This window comes from Vespula pensylvanica, chromosome 10, assembly GCF_014466175.1.
Source record: "Vespula pensylvanica isolate Volc-1 chromosome 10, ASM1446617v1, whole genome shotgun sequence".
In the NCBI taxonomy this organism is placed as follows: Eukaryota; Metazoa; Arthropoda; class Insecta; order Hymenoptera; family Vespidae; genus Vespula; species Vespula pensylvanica.
The window spans coordinates 6,613,876-6,621,530 of NC_057694.1; positions in this window are offsets into that span (position 1 = coordinate 6,613,876).

Below are 7,655 nucleotides of genomic sequence, written 5' to 3' on the forward strand. Positions count from 1 at the left end.
TCTCTCTCTCTCTCTCTCTGTATATGTCTCTCATTTTTTTCTTTTCCACCATGAACTTTCTCGATACAACGAGAGATAGATAGATAGATAGATAGATACATAGATAGATAGAGAGAGAGAGAGAGTAGAAGAAGGCCGTTGAAAACGCGAGCAAACGAGGACGAGCGTGATTTGTGGGCCGCTTATACCGCGCGATCGTCGCATTTATTTCTACGTGGCCGTCGTACCGTTGCAACGGCTCGTTCGTTCGTTCGTTCGTTCGTTCGTTCGTTCGTTCGGTCGAGCCTCGACGAAATAAAAGGAAAAGAATTGGCGTAGCTTGGAAAAGGGGAAAAACGCGAACTGCTGCTGCTGCTGCTTGCTATTGCTACTAGTACTAGTGCTGGTGCTCCTGGTACTAGTGCTGCTTGCTATTACTACTACCACCACCATCATTACTACTGCTAGTACTACTACTACTACTACTACTACTACTACTACTACTACTACTACTACTACTACTACTACTACTACTACTACTACTACTATTAGTATTACTACCAATACTACTAGTACTATTACTATTGCGATTGCTGATGTTAGGAGAGTCCAATGATTCGCGTCCATTTTTTTTCTTCCACCTTCACCTTCCCTTTCTGTGGCAAACCTTTTTGCCTGCCTACTTTTTGTTTCGTTTCTTTTCTTTTCTTTTCTGTTTTTTATTCTCTTGCTTATTTTCTTCCTCCTTTTCTTCTTCCTTTTCCTCTCTCTCTCTCTCTCTCTCTTTCTCTTTTTCTTTCTCTCTTTGTCGGAACAAATTGTAGGGTGGTTTTGTCGAGTTATATCGTTAGAATGCTTTGATAAATTACTTGACAAAGACGTACAAACGAGAACGAAAACGTGAATGAGATTGAGATTGAGATTGAGAGAGAGAGAAAATAAACGATACTTTATTTTTTTTGTCTCTTAACTTATATACCGTTTGACTCCATCAAAGGGGAGAAGGAAACGTTCTTTAACAAAGTACTTACTTACATCTTTCTCCATTGAAGTTGTAATCATTGATAAAGTTGGAATATTTCGTAAATATAATAACTTTTGTTGAAAAAGAAACAAAGGAAAGAAAGAAAATGAAGGAAAACGAAAAAGAGAAAAAAGAATTGCTAAAAACTAAGAGTTAAATATTATTAAAAATAAAATTATCTACCGAATAATACTAATGAAATTAATTCTAGAAACGATGTATCCTTCCGCTTTATTAAAAAAAAAAAAAAAAAAAGAGAGAGAGAGAGAGAGAGAAAACTTAAATAGGGGAGGATCGATCAAGGGATGAAACAAAATAACGAATCGATATGATAAATGGATGAATAATTTCACAGATGTATCATATTTTATTTATTACCGGTCTATATGCCTGTTAGTACGTATTCACGTGCATCTGTAATTACATGTGCATGTGCATGTGCATGTGCATGTGTGCCGTATGATTATGTAGATTACTCTGATATTATACATATCCCGTGATATCAATGGCATCGTTTATTTATAAAAAGATAGTAATAGTAAAAAGAGAGAGAGAGAGAGAGAGAGAGAGAGAGAGAGAGAGAGAGAGATTACGTGTTATGTACATTATGTACATACATCGTTATGTACAAACGAAAGCCTTTTTATTTTCTTGATGAAAAAAAGAAAATGATCTAATCTTCCTTTTTTCCTTCTTTTTTTTTTTCTTCTTCCAAAAAGATTCCTGCATTTTTATAATTATTCTTAAAGAATAACTTTCTCTCTCTCTCTCTCTCTCTCTCTCTCTCTCTCTCTCTCTTTTTTCTCTCCGTGTTTTTCTATCTATCTCTATCTTTATTCTTAATATCGATTAAATAATCTTATTTAATTGATTTCAAAGCTTTTTCTCTGAATTTTTCCTCCTCTTTTTTTTTTTCATTTTTACCTTCCTCCTTTGTTCATTATCGAACTCGTTATATAGCTTCGATTCACATCGCATCGAACGAGCACGTCCGATTATTATTTAATCCTTTGCACTCAGCTGTCCCCTTTAAATATAAAGGGATATCTCGTAAACGTAGTGTAAATAATTCGAATCGAAAAAGAAAAGAAAAGAAAAAAAAAAAAGAAAAACGTATAATAAGCTATACAATTTTATTATTTATTTATTTATTTATTTTATCTTCAATAAAATATATACCGATAAATAAACGAATAAAGAGACATCGTAAACGTGGCGTGAATGATTCGAATAAAAAAAGAAAAAATAAACCGTACAAGCTTTAATTTTTTCTTCTTCCTTTTTTATCTTTTTTATTTTTTTTTTATTTTTTATTAAATAAAACATACCAATAACGTACACTTTTCCAAATATCGTTCAAACGTAGTTATTATTTCCAATCCTATTAAAATATTATTTCGAAATGATACGTCATCCCTTATCCCATGAATATGTTTGTAAGTACTGATGACCTGTAAAAAAAAAAAAAGAAAAAAAAAAGAGAGGAAGGGAATAAAAAATTAAAAAAAAAAAGAAAAGAAAAGAAAAGAAAAAAAAAGTAATCTCCGAAGCAAAGAACAGATATCCTTTTATCCTTTCATTTTTTTCCTCTTCAATTTTCTTTTTTCAATTTTTTTTTCGCTTCTTCTCCCTTTTCAGATTTCGCATCACATAAAAATAATTCTTGAGAAGTTCTCGACGTATCTACTTACTTACTTTTGTTATTTCATATTTCTTTTTTTTCCTTCTTCCCATCTTCCTCTTTCGACTCCTTTACATAAGCAATAACCGAGATATAACTTTCTGACTAAAGTTTTTAACGTTAAACGAACGAAGTTATTTATCTGAACGAATTATGTGTCGGCACGCGGACCGACTATCTTTGCATATAATTATGTATATCGTACGAGATTAAACGATCGCCACGATAAAAATGACATTTACCACACACCCAAGAAGACTTTCATGAATATTATTAAATGAACTAAGAACGATCTAACGTTATATATATAATATATATGTGTGTGTGTGTATATATGTTATATATATATGTATATATAAAAGTTATTAATAAGTAATTAACAAGATAGCTTCTCAGTTAACTATTACAACTCGAAATTTATCGAATTTCGATTATTTTGTTCTTTTTTTTTTCTATCTATCTATCTCTCTTTCTCTCTCTTTTTCTTTCATGAAACACAGACAAAAATAATCGATCGATATTTGCATTGATATTTATTCATTATAGATCCCAATCCCTCTTTCACAATCCCTTGGCTCTTTTAATGTAATATAATAATATGTACAATGACGCGACACATCGAATTACAAATGTACTTTTTGTGAAAAATCGATGAAATTCAAACAAATATATATGTATATATATATATATATATATATATATACTTGTGTGTGTGTGTAAAAATTTAACAAGCCCGTATGCATTTTGATGCATCGTACAAATTGCATGGTTATTGTCCATCGTTACGAACTTCGCATTTTTGAACGTTCGTAACGATACAAATTTAATGCTAAAATTCAGGATTGAACTTTGAAATAACGAAATCTGTTCTTGAACAAAATTATATTTTCAGAATTTATTTATATATTATTTATTTAGAAAAGAAAAACTATATATATATATATACATATATATATATATGCAATTTGTTCAATGATTCAAATCAATGATATTTTTTATTTCAAATTTGAATCATATACATATACATATGTGTATATACGTAGATATACATGAATTTTCATTAACCTTTGTCTACCGCAAGTTTAACAATCGTCAAATGAGTTACGTGATTAAAACGCTTTCGTCTCTCGTATCGTAACCTCTATTGAGTAATTAATTTCCGAAAAATAAAGAAAGGACGAAAGAAAAAGGAGAGAAAGAGAGAAAGAGAGAAAAAAAGAAAGAAAGAAAGAAAGAAAGAAAGAAAAAGAAAATCAGCAAAACGATAACCGATAACGAGTTCTTCCACGTAGACTCCCGATAAAAGAGAAGCAAAACTCTTTGAAACGGGATAGATCTTCTCGCTAATGAAAAGTAAGCTTTCATATACTATACTTATACACATATATATATATGAAAGTGAAGCTTATGTATACATATACATATCAGAACATATTTCTTTGAACAAGTCTAGCAAATTAGAGATATATCGCGTAAAATTTTGTGAAATAAAAATTATTTCAAGTTATAAAATATTTGTCAAATCATTAATCACAATTAATTGTTTTTTAACAATAATAAAATTTTTTTATTACGGCATACCTATACCAAATGATGTTGACTTTATAAATAAAAGTAACATTATTATTATTGTTGTTATTATTATTATTATTATTATTATTATTATTATTATTATTATTATGTTGATTAATTTAATCAACAGTATAAATAATTTGTAAATCATCGCTTTAGTAAAAAAACAGACAGGAACGATTACTTCCATAGTAATTACTTTTTCTATATATTACTGAAATAATTAACAAGTATCTATCATTTACGAACACGAGTATATAACATACTATATACATATATAAATTATCAAGAAAGAAAAAGGAGTATGAATAAGTACAAAAATGAAAAATATTATACCAAATCAAACATATCGTCGAAAAAGAAACAAAGTAACCCAAAGTAGCCTTGAAAGTTAGAAACGCGCAAATATTTTATCAACAAATATGCACAAAATACAACGCATGTGGGGAGATAAAAATTGAACGAAATAAAATGAAACAAAGGAACAAACAAAAAGAAAGAAAGAAAGAAAGAAAAAAAAAAAAAGAAGACAGAAAATGAACGAAAGAAATAAAAAACCACACGCATAAACAAAACGTAAAAACATATAGATAAATAATAACCCGACCACCGAATATATATCGCAATCTAGAGAAGATAGATAATAAATAACAAACAACAAGTCGTGTAAAAGTACGTGAGCTTTTCGTAGGGTTTTGATACTTTGTTGAGTCCTCCATAGATACCGTTTGTTTCCAGGCTTGTGAGTTCAAATCGGATTCATATTTTTCACTCGTTTCGTTTCGACGCCGTGCTAGTTACATATACCAACGACCGTTTTAATTACAATACATTACAATACAACGTTGCGGTGCCGCAGCTGGCCAACCCGACGGACATTCTCTCTCTCTCTCTTTCTCCCTTTTATTTTCTCTTTCTTTTTTCTTCTATCATTTCATCCCCCTCTCTCTCTCTCTCTCTCTCTCTTTGTCTCTCTCTTTTTTTTTTTTTTTTTTTTTTTTTCATTAGTGTCATAGACCCCGAAGCGTAGAGCAGGCCGGTCAGAATGTTAAACGGGGCGAAGCCAGCTGAAACTGCACGGTGTTATTCATTGCGCTTTTCAAGAGGCGGTGTATTTCTCGTCCAGTCAGACCCGGATTACTCCGAATGAACAGTCGAAAGCATGCAACGCCAGACAACAGAGAGAGAGAGAGAGAGAGAGAGGGAGAGGGAGGGAGAGAGGTTAAAGAGAGAAAGAAATAGATGGAGAGAGAGAGAGGGGGAGGGAGAGGTTAAAGAGAGAAAGAAATAGATAGATAGAGAAAGAGAGAGAGAGAGAGGATAATAGGAAAGGGTAGTTGTAGAGACTAAAGAGGGTCTATAGGCTAGAAAAAGGATGGCTTAGAATACTCGCACCATTGCAACAAAATACGAAATAAGCGTTGAACAACGTCGTTGAAAATGACTTTTGCATAACGCAAAGATCGCTTATCTCGTACATATCTATTTTCGTTAATCCTTAAACGTTAATTCGACACTCGATGAATCTAAATATTATAGATTTATCGGAAAAAGGAATAGTTGGATACTTTTGTAAGTTTGTTCGTTTCTTTGTAGACGTTGTTACGATTTCGTTATTATTTTGCAATTCAAAGTTCGTTAATTTATATAAGCGTGTTGGGTATTATAATAATTATTTTCTTTTTTGCGTTTGAAATTTTATACCAAATAGTCTTTAAATTTTGTCGAGATCATAGATGCGATTACGTTTTTAGAATAATTGATTTGTTTTAAAAATTCACATGCTTAAAAAATTGTAAATTTGTATAAATCACCATACGCGCTTGATAAATTACATACATATATTTTTTTTTTTTACAAATATCGAAACTTTTATATATATATATATATTTTATTTTAGAAGCGAGTGATTTCGTTCGGCGGAGTTAAGAAAAAGAATTACGAACAGCAGCGTGTAGCTCTCACGTCTCCATGCTTTTTCTTGCAAAGGAGGAAAACCTCAAATAGATTCATCGAGTGCGCTTCTTACACTATTTCATGCTCCATTTCGTACGACCCTTCCCTACCCGCAAAGCTTTTCCGTGAGTAAGCAGATATCGTGAATTTTCTCTCTCTCTCTCTCTCTCTCTCTCTCTCTCTCTCTCTCTCTCTCTCTCTTAGAGTAGCTTAAAAGAAGAAAAAAAAAGGATATTAGAAAATAATTTCGACGAGGGCCATTAACGTTTCTGAATAATATCGTCGATACGCGTACACGAAGATATGATATTTTTATTCACACAAACATACATACAACACAAATATTTTCTCTCTTATATTATAGGAAACAATAAAATAAAAAATAAAGAAGAAGAAAAAGGAAAAGAAAAAGTAGAAAAAAAATCAGAGTAAAAGAGAACCAAAAGGCGAATCATGTCCTGTCAAGCGACGAAAATGAAAGCGCAAAATACGGATATACTATGTGTATACATACCAATATGCATATACTTACACCCACCCATCACCTCCTCTATCCCTATCCCTACCCCTTCTACAGATACAACCATGTACGCACTCACGCACATACATACGTATATGCATATACATATCTAGATACATATTCGAAAAGGAAGAAATAATTTGCTGCGACCCGGTTTCGAAACCGGAAATCCCTTGGGGCCGTATCGGTCCATGCATAAAAGCTCTTGCACCGGGTGTTGCGAAAATAACACGTCTAGTCGAATGAACGAAATAAGAATGAAAAAAAAATATAACAAAAAAACAAAAAAAAAAAAAAGAGAAAAGAAAAGAAAAGGAAAAGGAAACAAAAAGAGAAAATGGAACGAAAAAGAAACGAAAAAATTGTAACGCGGAATTGTAACGTGTAGAACGCTCGTGATTCGAGTTGAAAACTTTCGCGAGATTCGAAATAACGTCAACGCGAGATAAGGAAAAGAAATGGCGGAACATGATATGGGCGGTTCTAGTGTGTCACGTGGTACACAGTCCAGAGGTTTTTAGCAGCGCCATCGTGTGATCTCGCGTTTGGCGGTTTATTTAAAATGTAGATGGTATGTATGTATTTATGTATGTATGTATGTATGTATGTATGTATGTATGTATGTATGTATGTATGTTTGTGCGTGCATGCGTCTGTGCGCACTCGCGCGCGTGAAAGCTCTTTCTCTTTCTTTCTCTCTCTCTCTCTTTCTTTCTCTTTCTCTCTCTCTTTCTCTCGCGCGCGCATGAATAAATGATCGAATGTTAATAAATGCAAAATGGGGAGGAGGAACCCAGACCGTGCCACACGCGAATTAATATGTCTCGCGCGTACTTGCCGAAAGGCTTTTTATCATGCTGACATACGTGCGAGATACGTGCGTATCAAGAATTCCACTTTTTTATTTATCTCTTTTTTTTTAT